Source organism: Hyposmocoma kahamanoa, unplaced genomic scaffold (assembly GCF_003589595.1).
Source record: "Hyposmocoma kahamanoa isolate Upper Pololo Valley unplaced genomic scaffold, ASM358959v1 114, whole genome shotgun sequence".
NCBI classification, from domain to species: domain Eukaryota; kingdom Metazoa; phylum Arthropoda; class Insecta; order Lepidoptera; family Cosmopterigidae; genus Hyposmocoma; species Hyposmocoma kahamanoa.
This window is the reverse complement of record NW_020653383.1, coordinates 3951383-3966118: the sequence shown is the minus strand read 5'-3', so window position 1 is coordinate 3966118 and position 14736 is coordinate 3951383. Positions and strand designations below refer to the sequence as shown.

Sequence of the window (14736 nt, the reverse complement as noted above, 5' to 3'; positions counted from 1 at the left end):
ACAGATAAATGGTTGTAATTTATTGTAAAAATTAATTAAATGAAAGAATTAAATGTTTATTTACTATATTTTATCTCCCTAAGTTAATTTTATTCATAAAATATTAACCACTTTTCTAACATAAAAACTCTTTGCAAAGATTTAAAAAAATATCGTTCATTTTTAGACGGAGCATCTTAAAAAACCGTGCATGTTACTTTATTAAAAAAAAAACTCGTGCGTTTTACATTACAATAACGCACTTGTGCGTTTTACATTACAATAACGCACAAGTGCGTAATGAAACACATTACGATATTGAAATTGGTGTGATTTCAGCCACTTTACGAGTAAATATGTTTTAAAAAATATTACATTATGTATTTTGGCAATTTATACTACGACTTTCATCCACGCCGCGCAAAAATCAGTTGGGAAAATCACTCTTCACATGGTTTATTTTTACTGATTTTTGCTGAAGAAAAAATTACTAATGTAAATACTACATTACAAAAGAAGGTAAGGTAAAAGAGGTATAATTTAAGTAATTAAAATGCTAACTACAAACATTATTGACTTTATTATATTTTACACCACATTTTTATCTTCATCCTGAAAAATTACATAGAAATCACATACGAGGTATTCACTCTAAGATGACGATATATACCTATTTTAATTGTTTATTACCTTAATATCTAAATTGATGTAACTATACTTTCAAGAGGTTGAAATAAAAAAGAGTGTGTTTTTAGTTTATTTATAGCCTCTATCTACCCCAAATAATCCTTCATTTCCAGAGCGATCTTGCTTTTTATTCTGCAAAGAAGTCTGAAACAAAAATATGTATATAGTAAGATAGGAGAACTAAATTTAAGACTGAGCCACCCAATGACAGAGTGCTGAAGCTCTATACTCCTATGTGAGGTCTTGCTTTCCGATAAAGAGCAATACCTCTCATGGGAGTAGTGACAGATAAAGAGGATGGGTACATACGGGAAGAAGCCAACATAAACACCAGAATATTTCAGCGTCTTTTCAAAATAGATTTAAAAAAATGTTTACATCACTGTGGAAATATAAAAGGGAGTAAGGGACAAAGGTCTACAGATTAGACCTTCGTTCCTTATGCTCTTTCAGATTTCCACAGTTGTACATATCATCAGCAGGAATTACGAAAACATGTTAAAAACAAACCTATCATTCTTGTTAAATATTCTATCAAAAAGGTTAACTGCGGGCACCAACTCGGAAATTGCTTTGCAAATGACAGCTACAGATTGAGCATGCAGAATATCTGCTTTGGCAGAAACAATAGCTGCCTCATCCTGCACCCTGCCAGCATTCACCTGCTGCAAGGATGCTTCGCATGCTCGCAGCTCCTCAATGCGTAAGAATTCCGCCCGGCTCTGCTCCAACGCTCATCAGCTCCCTATCATCGAAAAATAGATGTGATGTAATAAAGAGTGAGAAAGTTACTTTGTTACTGAGTTGTTTGTTTGAAGTATTTAGTTACTTTTGAGTACACTTGATTTTGTTACGCGTTTTTTTTTGTTACGCTTGAGTTGGTGTCATTGCTGGACCCTTCCAGCAATCCTAAAGGACACCAACTCAAGCGCACCTCTCTGCCGCGGTCTTTACCGCCGTCGACGCGGCGTAGATTCTCACCCTGCTTTTCATATCATTCCATACCTGAATAACAATAATAATATTGCATATTATAGTGATATGAGTTCTGGTACAATAACGGTGAGTGATCCACTCACTGTATCCTATTACTTCTCATTATGACTCACCTTAGCCTACTTTTTGGGATCTATTGCGGGGCCCTTCGCGTTAAAAATAACCACACACTCGCACCAAAGGCATGCTGATAGCACGCGCGAACGACGCCGAGCGAAGTCATCCTCAAGCCAAATCTCTGCGATTCGAACACCAGCAAAGATGGAGCTAGCTTACAGTGGTCGTTCGCCGTCCGACCGCATCCACAGTGGCTAAAATACGAGCATCATTATTAATTCTACATTGCTAACATTTAGAAATTAATAGTAGTTAGCATCAAGGTACGTTTCTTAACGTTTCGTATGAGCTGTAGCTTTGATTTCGTTGGATTTAGTTTTGGTTTAAACCTTTCAAATTGATAGCGCGATTGGCCTCCTGGGGTTTGTCAAATTCCATGGAATGTGTAGATTTATTCATGACATGCTCGCAGACTGCAGACTTAATGTAATCGACGGTGTAAGACATCAGCTATTATGTTTTTGACGCGGGTACAAATACTTCGCTTCGTTTATCCAAAATAAAAGAGACCTGGTTTGTTTCAAAAACAAATATACGCGATTTAAATGCGGAAAAATAGCCTATTTTCTATGTGTAACAATCGCATAAACCTAAGAACTCGATAAATATACCTTAATTTATTTCGCAGTTCTCAATAATAATATTGCCTGTGATGGCATTGGAGGTGTCTTTAATTGTATTACTAGCCTGGGAGATACTACTACCATGCGGGCAATGGTTTGATAACATTAACGCCGTAAAATTGATCGAAAAGCCTGTAAGTCCACTGTTTTATTTTGTTAATATATGAGTAGGTACAGTACAGTCGAAGACAAACTTGGCTCAATAAGCTATTTATACTACGCCACAGGACACTAAGCTATTTCTGTCTGTAGTCTGTACCTCCTCAGGCGTTATTAGTACAACACTACACCTTTCCGATGCTCACAATAAAGCATTTTAATAAAACTTATCAAATTTAATTTAAACGTCGTCGGATACAACCACCGGCCACTGAGGAAGTCGTTTTTTTGGAAAGTCCAATGACATTATTCTTTTGTCCTTGTTTGAACATTACCAGACATGCCAAAATTTTGCAGTTTAGAATGATAAATGAAAGTCGTAACAAAATCATTAAGCCATGGATAACACCTGGCCTATTGCGCTGCATGAGACATAGGGATAATCTTCATAAAAAGATTCGACAGTCTCCAGAAAATGAAACTCTCAAGCTAACGTACACTAGATACAGAAATTTTTGCAATAATTTAATTAAAAAAATTAAAAGAAACTATGAAAAAACTTTATTAGAGAACGCTGGTAACAATAATAAAAAAATATGGGAAGTGATTAAAAATATTACTAACACATCTAAAAAGAAATCCTCCGCAACAGAACTAATAAATACAACAGAACCTGTGAAATCGATTGAAAACGTCAATGAGTTTTATGTCTCCATTGGCGAAACGTTGGCGAATAAAATCGAAAAATGTGACAATCCCTTGCACAAATATATCTCTCATACTCAGCCGAACACGACACTAAACTCGTTTGTGTTATTGAACACTGACGAATCAGAAGTCGAAAGTACGATTTTGGGATTAAAGAATGTTTGCACGGTTGGATGGGACGGAATACCTAACCACCTTCTTAAGGAGAATAGACGTCTGCTCGTTCCGGTATTGACACATATCTTTAATTTATGTTTGAGTGATGGGATTTTTCCTACAGCACTTAAAAAGTCTATAGTACTTCCTATTTATAAATCAGGTGACCGCTGCGTAATCACAAACTACAGACCGATATCCATACTCCCGTCTGTCTCCAAGCTATTGGAGCGTATCATAAATAATAGACTGGTTAAATATATGGAAACTAATAACTATTTTTCATGTAATCAGTTTGGTTTTAGGGTCGGAAAGTCTACTTGCGAGGCAGTACATGAACTTGTTGACTACGTAGTTGAAAGTATTGACAAAGGGAAGAAAACAATTGGTATATTTTTAGATCTTTCCAAGGCCTTTGACACGGTCCCAGTGCCTTTGCTTCTTGGAAAACTTGAGAAATTGGGGATTAGAGGCAAACAATTAAAGTTGTTTCAGGATTACCTTTCAAAGCGTTATCAAAGTGTAAAAATAGATAACTTGGTGAGTGGTGACCTTCCAGTCACATATGGCGTGCCTCAAGGCAGTATACTGGGCCCTAGCCTCTTCCTCGTGTATTTAAACGATCTCTGTGACCTAAAGTTGACTTGCGGAAAAATAATCTCATATGCAGATGATACTGTATTATTGTTCTCGGCAGATACGTGGGAAGAAGCTCTTAGACACGCTCAACGCGGCTTTGATACAGTCAATCACTGGCTGAGAAACAATATCTTGACGCTAAACGCGGATAAAACATACTACATAAGGTTTACTATGCGCAGTACCCCTTCGCCGTCTGAGCCACTTTCCTTAATTGCACATAACTGCTGCAATGATCTAGTTTGTGACTGTCCATGTTTGGCTGAAACACAAACCTTGAAATATCTTGGCATAATTATAGACAACAACCTTTCCTTCCAACCTCACATACAGCTGCTTACTTCAAGATTAAGAAAGTTGATGTATACATTTAAAAATCTCAGGCATGTTGCAGGCGCCAAACTAATTAAACAGTTATATCTGGCACTTGTTCAGTCAATATTGGGATATTGCATTACGGTCTAGAGTGGCGCTTCAAAGACTATTATAAAACCCCTAGAAATAGCACAAAGAGCTATTCTCAAAATTAGCACTTTTCAACCATATTTGTTCCCTACACACGTACTATATCAGACATGTGAAGTCCTGTCGGTGCGTCAACTTTTTATTTTGCTAACAATTATTAGACAAAAGAAGAATTTAAAAATTAAACAACATTCCAAATTGTCCAGGCGTCGTAAAGCTATATCCTATAACGACATACCACAATTTAAACATAATTATGTTAATACTCATTTTTGCTTTTTAGGTCCACATCTATACAATAAAATTAATAAAATAATCGATATACATACAATAAACAAGATAGAATGTAGACATAGAGTAGCGGAGTATATCCATAAACTGACCTATGATGAAACCGAGAACCTAGTCAATTCTTCACAGTAGTCTCCCTTTTAACCCACACATCCTCCCACACACACACACACACACACATTCGTAGCCATTTTACTCACAGGGAGGTCTCCATCACATCTAAATTATGATAAAATTAAGTACTTTTAATTTCAAAGCAAAAATTCTTAGGATTTAAGACGACAATGTATTACTGGATGTCTGTTACATGTTTTTGTAATCACGGAAGAGCGCTGATGTCTGAAATACAGATAATTAATTATCTAGTTCAGACACAGATGTCTTGTCCTAAATGCATCGCTGGAATTTCAACAATGTCATTGTCAAATTAGCCTATAAGTTTGTGAAATAAATACATTATTATTATTATTATTATTATTATTATTATTATTATTCTTTATTGCATATTAATTCGTCTCGTTCGGCGTATCATCGCGGGCGCCTTTATTGCGAGAACGGAGGCAGTAGGTATTTGTTTATATTCAATGTCGAACGTTGTGAAGTATAATAATAGTAACGTATATGCAAGCTACCTTCTTTAAAATAAGTTACGCGTTATGTACGAGGAAAGTTTATAGCGTATTTGTGTAACTGCTTTTTCGGCTACTGACATTGAAGCTACCAAGATATTTCTTTTCGAATATCTGCCTAGTGCGAAGAAATAATTAGTAGTCGAAGAGAGAGAAAGTCATAGGGGCATATGGATGACATAATCCAAATTTTGAAGATACGGACAAACAAATTACCGTCGATAATTTGATCATCTAGATGCTACAAATTTCTTGAAGGATATATTTACTGCGTCCAGCGATACCGACGACGTTGTTATACGTGTCACGGCCTCATTATTCTACAAAGTCTGCCGATATTGTGGAGTATATACGGGTGAAAGCCTATGTTACCCTGCGGGTCGAGCAGTTGGGGTCCCGCCACTATGTAAATTTTAATTCATTTGTGGTGAGAGTACTATAACGGGGAACGTATCTTGGGCTTGCGTAGAGGTACTTTTTAAATATAATACTGGGCTATTTCCACGAATAGATATTTTATTGCGTATTAACTGATCGAAGCCTCGTCTAGAACTACCAAGATATTGTTCTTTTTTTTCATTTTATTTTTTAATACAATTCCAAACACAAACCTATATTCATTCAACCAGTATTTCCACTCATACAACCTAGACTACATCCCCCTTCCTCACAACTGAAGGGGTTAACATCCCTAGCTAGCGCCTACCTATGATAGGCCACTTACATATGTTGACTATAGGCTTGCTTCGCTGCAATTAGTAAATTAAAGAAAGGTGGTGAGCAAGATTTAAAGGCTGTTATAGAACGTTTGATGAAAAACCCTGAGGTTGCATTGGAAATATATTGGAAACAATCAAGACAGGGAAGAATAAGTCCATTATATTTACTCCTGATAAGGCGCTTGGTTTACTGCTATCACTCAAACTATCGAAGTGGCAATACATTACCTTACGTGAATCATCGATTCGGGAAGGAGTACCAAATATGTATCCATCTTATTATAAAGTCCAGCAAGCTAAGACCGCGTGCTATCCTTCACAATAATGCTTTACTATTACCGAAACCATGGCCAAAATTAATCTTCAATCTCTTCTTGATATAACTGTGAAACGTATACTAAAAATTATTTCAAATCAACCAATACAACAACAGTCTTAGACTTTACTGTCTAAGTGGGAATTTGATGGCTCATCAAGTGAAAGTCGTTACAAGAAAAAAATTGAAGATGGAGAAAGTGACGAAGCAATTTTTATGACAAGTTTGGTTCCATTAAAACTAACAGCTGGATCAGAAGTAGTGTGGCAAAATTCCAAGCCGTGTTCCACCATGTATTGTCGACCTACCCAGTTTAAATTCAGAAAAGAAAGTGAATTTGTGAAGTACGAGTAATGGAAACTAAAATAGAGACATTAATCCCTTCTGTTTGTGATAACATTCATGTTGTACATAATCTGGCTATGACCATGATTGATGGAAAAGTGTGCACCTATTTATCAGAAGCTCGTTCTAGTGCTTCGTGCTATTTTTGTCTCGCAAAGCCATCGAAGATGAACGATTTGGATACTGTCTTGAGTAAAGAAGTTTCAACAGAGATGTATAAATTCGGTTTGTCAACTTTACATGCTCAAATCAACGTAATGGAATGTCTATTGCACATTGCATATAGGCAAGATTTGAAGGTTTGGGCAGTGAAAGGAGAAGACAACAAAAATATTGTGCTGCAAAGGAAGAAGAATATACAAGATGATTTTCAAAAGGAGCTAGGTCTTCTAATTGATATCGTAAAACAAGGATCTGGAACCACCAATGACGGAAATACTGCCAGAAGGTTTTTTGAGTTTCCTGAAAAGACCGCCGCAATAACAGGTCTGGATCATGAACTTGTGCACAGATTCGCTGTCATTTTACAAGCCATTACATCTAGCGAAGACATTAACGTTGATAAATTTAGAACATATACACGTTCAACTGTAGAAAAATACCTACAATTGTACAGTTGGTACTTCATGTCAGCAACTGTGCACAAGTTGTTGATTCACGAAGCTGATATCATACAGAATTCAATTGTTCCAAACGGAATTTTGTCTGAAGAAGCATCGGAAGCTCGTAATAAAGACGTCCGCAGATACATGGAACATCATTCCCGAAAGGTCAGTCGAGAAAACTCCAATGAAGACATTATAAAAATGACGATTCTTAGTTCGAATCCTCATCTTTCTTCAATGAGGCCTAAAATGCACAAACTAACAAAAAAACAAACAAAACCTAAAGCAAGACACTCTAGCTTTGTTTATTTCTGAATTTATTTTAAAATTCTGTGACATTAATCTTTTCAATTATAGTGACACAGAATCAGATAAGTCTGATATAGAAGTTTAAGTTTGATCTAAATTTTCTTTATTTGAATTTTTCATATACTTTTTCCTTTTTTGAGGTTTTGTGGATTTATATTTTCTGGTCTAGTTTATACAACCCACATATTTATTAAATTAGCCTGTGTATCAAATTTAGTAAAAAAATTAATAGGTATTTTGTAATTAGTGTTAGTTTTTTAAATTTTGTCAGTAAGAACTTGTGCTAACCCAGTAACATGACCCTTATATTTCTGACAGTGTCAAAATAAGGATCTGAGATTAAGTTTCACAATAGGAATTAATAGATTCAGATGTTACTTGCGAAAGTCCATGTTATTACTAATGGGAGCAAATCACTTTGCTACTCCGCAAACCCGATCTAGATTAAATCGTGTAACGTTGACACACGTGTGTTGAATATTTTTTCAAGAAGTTAATTGTCTCATCTTCCCTCCACACCCAAGCAGCACACCCACATCTAAATATATACTATAAGATATCTAATAGAATTTAATTCAATTGAATATTTTAAGATTTCAAATTCCCCTCAAGATATCTCGAAGGTTTCTAGATAATTTAAAGTAAAAGTGGGCACAACTTTATTAGTAGATCACAAGAGTGCTTTGAGAAACTATCTGTAGGTAGTGTTAAGAGTGATTCTTATCTTTTTTCTCAAGTAACCTTTCTAGAATGCTACAAGATCATTTGTAGAATGTAGACAGTTTTTATTTAGTCTTGTAGATAGTTTTTAGATAATTTATAATCTATGATAGTTTTTTTAGTAATACTATTTTAAAACCAAAATACTAAAGCGTTACAAACATAAGACGCAATTCTCTTAATACTAATAGATTTCAAGTTAAATGGCTTACAAAATATAAACTATCAAAATTGCAACATGGCGAAATTAGATAATAATATTTCTGACTTTTTCGCGCAATGTTTAATCGGTTAGAAAGCGCGAATTGACGTGCAACTTTAAATAATTGTGAAAAGTGATGTAAAACCTGTTATAGAAGTATGCGCTTGCTAAATTTTAAATATTTATGTATAAGATATAAACTTAATAAAAATACAATTATCGATTTTCGGTTTTAAATATTTGTAGAATACTTAAATATACAAAATAACTCACAAAACAAACTATTTCCAAGAAGTTCTAGGCTTCTTCAAGATAATTTCAACTTAGATTTACTTCTTAAAAAGAAAAGAAATGTTTCTCAGCTACTTCATAGTCATTCTTTAAAAATAAAAATGGCGGTAAGAATTTAAAGCTTTTTTCAAAACACTGTTGGGAGCATTTTGGCTATAGCTTTATCTATAGAAAAACTTTAAAATACGAAAAGATTATTTTCACTTGCTTTATGTAGTTGATCTTGTAGAAGAATATTCCCGCCTATGAAGCTTTTGTGATTGTCTACAAAACGCGATGTTTTTAAGCGATTTTTTCTTTTGACAGTATTACAAAACCTTTATAAAAGTTAAATAAATAAAATTTTTAAAATAAAATTAAATAGTGAGTGTAGTATGCAATAAAAAACTATTCAAAACACTAGGTAAAAAAACAATTAAAGAAATCCAATTTATCGCAAAAAAACGTTATTCTGTATAATTGTATGGAATGTGTTATATATGACTAGAAAGGTGGATAAATTCCCTATCATATAAATATAAGAGATATTTTAATGACATACTTAACTTATGTTGGAAGAAATAAAATTTTCATTACAAAATTGAGGTTATTTCTTCACGCCAACCACATTTCACACAATGATTTCACTCTATCATATTCTATTTAAAGACGGCACAATACACATACACAACATTAAAGTGCAGTAGTTTACGCGCTCATTTCAATTATTTTTATCACTTATTTGTCAACAAACAAATGCCGGCCATGACCGGCCCGAGCGCGAATTACGACTATAGTATCCAGTGTTGCCAATTTGTGGAGAATTCCCCAATTTGTGGGGAGTTTCAACTAGATTGGGGATTTTGTGAGGATTGGCGCTATGTGAGGAAAATTTTATCACTTTGTTTAATCTATCAATTGCTGATGAATCGCTAGTTTGATCGTTACTGTTAGAAACGCTGTGATGGACTATATCGACGTGTTTTACAACATCGCACATCCCTCGTATTATTAACAAGCAGCTTAAATAGAATTATTATTAGAGCACTTGGTTCTGAATTGTAAAATTACCAGTCGGTGCGTGTTGAGTTCGCGATTCTTTCTTCCGCTTAGACCGGTCCCCGGTATGAAGCAAAACGAAATCAGGTATTGATAAACAAAGACGAGCAGTTGGTACACCACAACTTACCACTCGTCAACTTTAAATATTAAATATAGGTCGAAACTCATTGATTATTCCTAACATTAACACCACCAAATACACAAGAAATAATGAATTTACTTAGTTTTGTAAGGCAAAGAAAAATGATTTTTTGTTCAGACTGATTACAGATGAATGTTGAATCTAATTAATATTATAATTAATTTATATTGATGCCTCCGTGGCCGAACGGTTACCATGCCGGACTGCCATGCAGAGGTCCCAGGTTCGATTCCCGGGTCGGGAGAAATATTTGTATGGTCCACATTTATTTCTCTCGTGAGTTTGGGTGTAATTTGTGGTTGTCTACGTGTGTGTCCATGGCACCCGCGACACAGGGTTTCCCTAGTGCGGGGCTATGTTGAGTGTGTACGTTATTAATATTATTATTAAAATGAATAAACGATTTAAGGTCATCTAATTTTATAATTAGTTTTAGTTTTCACATTCTGTTTACATTGACAGCAAACGCAATAGATTATTACATTTTGAGTTTCTTAATTCTTTATTATATTTTTAAGCGATATATTTCTAATAAATAATGAAAACTCGAGATGTGGGGAATTTGTGAGGAATATGAACTTTGCTCTCCCTAAATTTGGGGATTTTAACCGTGATTTTTGGGGATTTTGAACAATTGGCATTGGCAACGCTGATTGTATCGCATGATGTCACTTAATATCCAAGGTTCACCACCTCCACCAGATCTTTTAATATTCATTACTTTATCCATTTTGCATAAACTCTTACAACGTCCAATAGAGTAAAAACCCTAATTGTAGTATTTTTTTAAATAAAATTTACTGAAGACGCGCTATAACGTGTTTGTCAATAAGTACAAACACTACAGAATGTCTATAAATTAAATATATCTAGAATAAACTGAAGGGCACTAGTTTTTAGAGTATTAATAAACTTTACTGAATGTGTATAGAACAATTTTACTAAAAATAATCAGTTGTTCTACACATGAACTTAAAATAAGGACTATAAGAGTAAATCTAAAGAGAGATTACACTTAATTAAGTTGTTTGGTATTAAGGTGTTAAAATTTTGACTTGAGTGAAATAAGTCTATAAGAACAATTTCTTTTTTCTAAAACCATTTATAGAGAACTATTATCTAAATCAACACCATATTAAGACTGTTTATAGTTATAACAGTTTTCAGGCGTATAAAGTGTGCTCCTTGGTCATAATATTTTTTAATCATAATATCCTCTCAATTCCACAATTTTGAGTTACGACAGAATTCGGTTTCGTATACGAGTTATGGCGACAATGAGGTGTAAATTTCGTCGGCAGAATAAAGATGCTTGGAAAACGTGATGAAACGAAAACGAGAAAATAAAAATTGAATGATTTAGTTCAAACTATACCTACCGTTAACTTCTAAAGTAAGCACGCTTACGCACTGCATCCGATTTGTATTCGTTACGAATCCGAGACTACACAAAGCTAGAAAACTCGGACCCAATTCGAATGTCCGGAATCCGAGAACTTACGAGTATCGCTTGCACAGTTATAAATAAAATGATCCCTGTGACATTTCGGACCGTCATTTGTCGGATTCGGAACTGGGGGTCTACTCTCGATCTCCGTCCGACATTCGTCCTAAACCACTACTGCCAAATAAGCAATACTTGACCAAATGAAAAGACGCGTGATGCGAATGAAGCTTCATACTGGATGCTTGTCTTTTAATTTTGTCGAATATTACTTATTTGACAGTAATTGTTTCTGACGGATGTCGGACGGAGAACGAGAGTAGACCCCCTGATACGAATCGGACGTAGTGCGCAAAAGCTCTAACAATAGCAATTATAATTTGAAAGAAATAAAGCTGCTAAAATTTTAACGTACTTTTCTTTCCCCTTGGATTGAAGTACAGTTAGTTAATTGAACACGTGTCATCTATCGACGTAATTTTACAATGTTTCAATAAATCGATCGCTATCAATGTACCTATCCGTTTACAAAAATAGAATTTAGGTTTATTAATTTCTGTATTATCCTAGGTCAAAGGCCTTACGCTATCCGGGGACCAACGCACAGATGCTCTAATTGTATTGATATCTACTTATTCAGTACTGATTATACTAAAGGTAGTCATGTTGTTTGAGTTTTTTGCCTGTTTCTATTGCATTTAAAATTTCTTATTTAATAGAAAATAAATATCATAATAGATGTTTATCATTCTTTCTTTTTGTTTTGCTCCTTCCTTAATATGTCATTCTGTCAATTTGTATCAACGTTTTTCTGTTTTTTCTCGCTTTTCTTTTTGTGTTGTGTACATATTATTTTTTCTTTTTCAGTTGTTGGTCATAATTATTTTAGTCTATCAGATCTGCTCAAATCTAATAAAAAAAAGAAATGAAGAAAATGAACAAGATGAAGAAGATGAGGAAGATGGAAAATATAAAGACGATTATATTTGCCGAAATCGTGTCACCTGACAATCTAAGATGGAATTCTGTCCTATTACATGTAACATTATATTACAAAATCTTAAAAAATGCGTTTTATGATGAACAGTTTTAAGGTAACAATATGCCATGACAAGTCCTACAAATGCCTTAGTTCCATTCTATCGAATTTATTCCCTCTGTAAGTGTGTGTGCAAAAAAAGAATACAATTGAAAGTTGACCTTCAATCGCAAATACTTCCTAATGGAGGGAGAGTGAAAGAAAGAGAGAGTATTTTAGGTTAGTAATATATATATCTTTTTATTCTTCTGTAATGTGATTTTGTGTTGTTCAGAGATAGTCAATCAGATCTAGAATAAAAAAACATGATTTCATACCAAATTTTCCATCTCAAAATAAATTATTTTTGTTTTCGTTCGTACTGTACTGTGTTGCGTTTCCTTTCACTTACATATCTCACCGTCTTCATGTACCTACTTCGTACTTTGTAACAGTTTTCAAACTGTAAATATTAAACACATAAGAACTTTAAAATAAAGATTTTTGTTTTTTATAAGAAAATAATTGTGCGGGTGACCTCCATCTCTCCTGACGTAGTACGACGATGAGGTCGATGTTATAGCATGCACACTTAAGAGCTCTCATGCCAAAAAAGTTTTGACGTTGGCTCCGCCCAAATTTGTGAATATATGTCTGAGATGTTGAATTTTGCGCATTAAAAGTACCAAATTCGTTTTAGCGGAAAAACTCTAACACTAAAGGGATTAAAAAAAATCCGTAGTGACAGTTGTCGATCATGCATAAATATAATTAATTATCTAATTTTTGTTCTAATAACCTGTAGCATTTCGAGGATAAATCGAAAAAATGTGAAAATTAGAGGTCTAGGCCTCAAAACTAAAACAAATGAGCGTAAAAAATAAAATTTAGATACTATTTTTAAAACTAAGTAAATGTTGATTATATTTGTATACTAATATTATATTAGTTTGACCTGAAAACGTGTTCGGAAACGAAAGCAAATTGGCTTCTGCTTCTTCATATACTAATCTAATTTACAGAATGGAGGACGCAACCAAGAAACCAAGATTTACCAATATCAAAAGATATACTGATTATAAATGTCATCAATCGTTAAAAAAATAAAAATATATAGGAAATGAAACTATTTTTCCGGATTTAAATCGCGTATATTTGTTTTTTCAAACAAACCGACGTTAAGAACTAAGAAAAGGAAAATATTAAAAAAAAGAGGATCAAATGTTATTTTTGAATACCAAATATTAATTTAGTATGCGTAAACTAGAGATGCGCCGAGTACTCGGTGTACTTGGCCGTTTTTTTACTACTCGCACTCGGCCGAGTAACTCGGTTCATGAGAAGAGTTACTCGGTTAAAATAAAGCATTACAGTTATAGACATAATAAAGTAATACCAATAATATACTTAAAATAATCAAAAGATATTTGTTACTACAAATTCTAGACAATTGTAACAATTTGTAGCAATTTGTAGCAATTTAGTAATTTAAAAAGAAAGTTTACATTATTAATATTTAAAATTTAACAAAGGCAAGTTATGATGTAGAAATACAAGGCTTTCTGTGCGTTCAGGTAGTAGTCTGTTCCTTTTTTCTTCATACACATTACCCGCTTCGGAAAATAACCGCTCGCTATATACAGTGCTTGCAGGTGCACATAAAAGCACTCGTGCTAACTGTGCCAGTTTTGGATATCTTGTTTTATGCCCTGCCCACCATTGGAAAGGACTCTATTCTCGCGACAATAAACTTTCATTGACATATCGGTCTAATTCTAGAGAAATGGGACTTTTAGGATCATCGCGTTCCGGTTGTAATGAACCGAGCAACTCGGCCGAGTACTCGGCTCGGCAAATGTTAAACCGAGTAATATACGGTACTCGGTTTGGTACTCGGTAAAACTTGTACTCGGCGCATCTCTAGCGTAAACGTAATGATAGTGTCACTTTGCATAAAATAATTCATTTATATTTTATCCGTAGAAGACAATTATACTAAGCTCATTTTATGGCAGGAACAATAATTTTAATACACGCTAACCATTGAAGTCGATTAAATATTGAACTACAAATTAAAGGACATAAATATCTTATGCTGGAGTTATTTTACTATATTAATATTTCGCGGCTATACTTGAAAAATCATTATTCTAAATAGGTACATGCTCCGCTGTGTCTTCGATTCAATCAATCGC

General features: G+C 34.2%; 1 long non-coding RNA gene across 1 annotated transcript; it reads left to right on the top strand.

The window, feature by feature from the left end:
- The first annotated feature begins 2463 nt into the window (after nt 1-2463).
- LOC113239704 lies at nt 2464-12469 on the top strand. The gene is made up of 3 exons (XR_003311208.1): nt 2464-2536; nt 12094-12180; nt 12391-12469. It is a non-coding gene; the product is annotated as an uncharacterized LOC113239704 (long non-coding RNA).
- The last annotated feature ends 2267 nt before the right edge of the window (nt 12470-14736 follow it).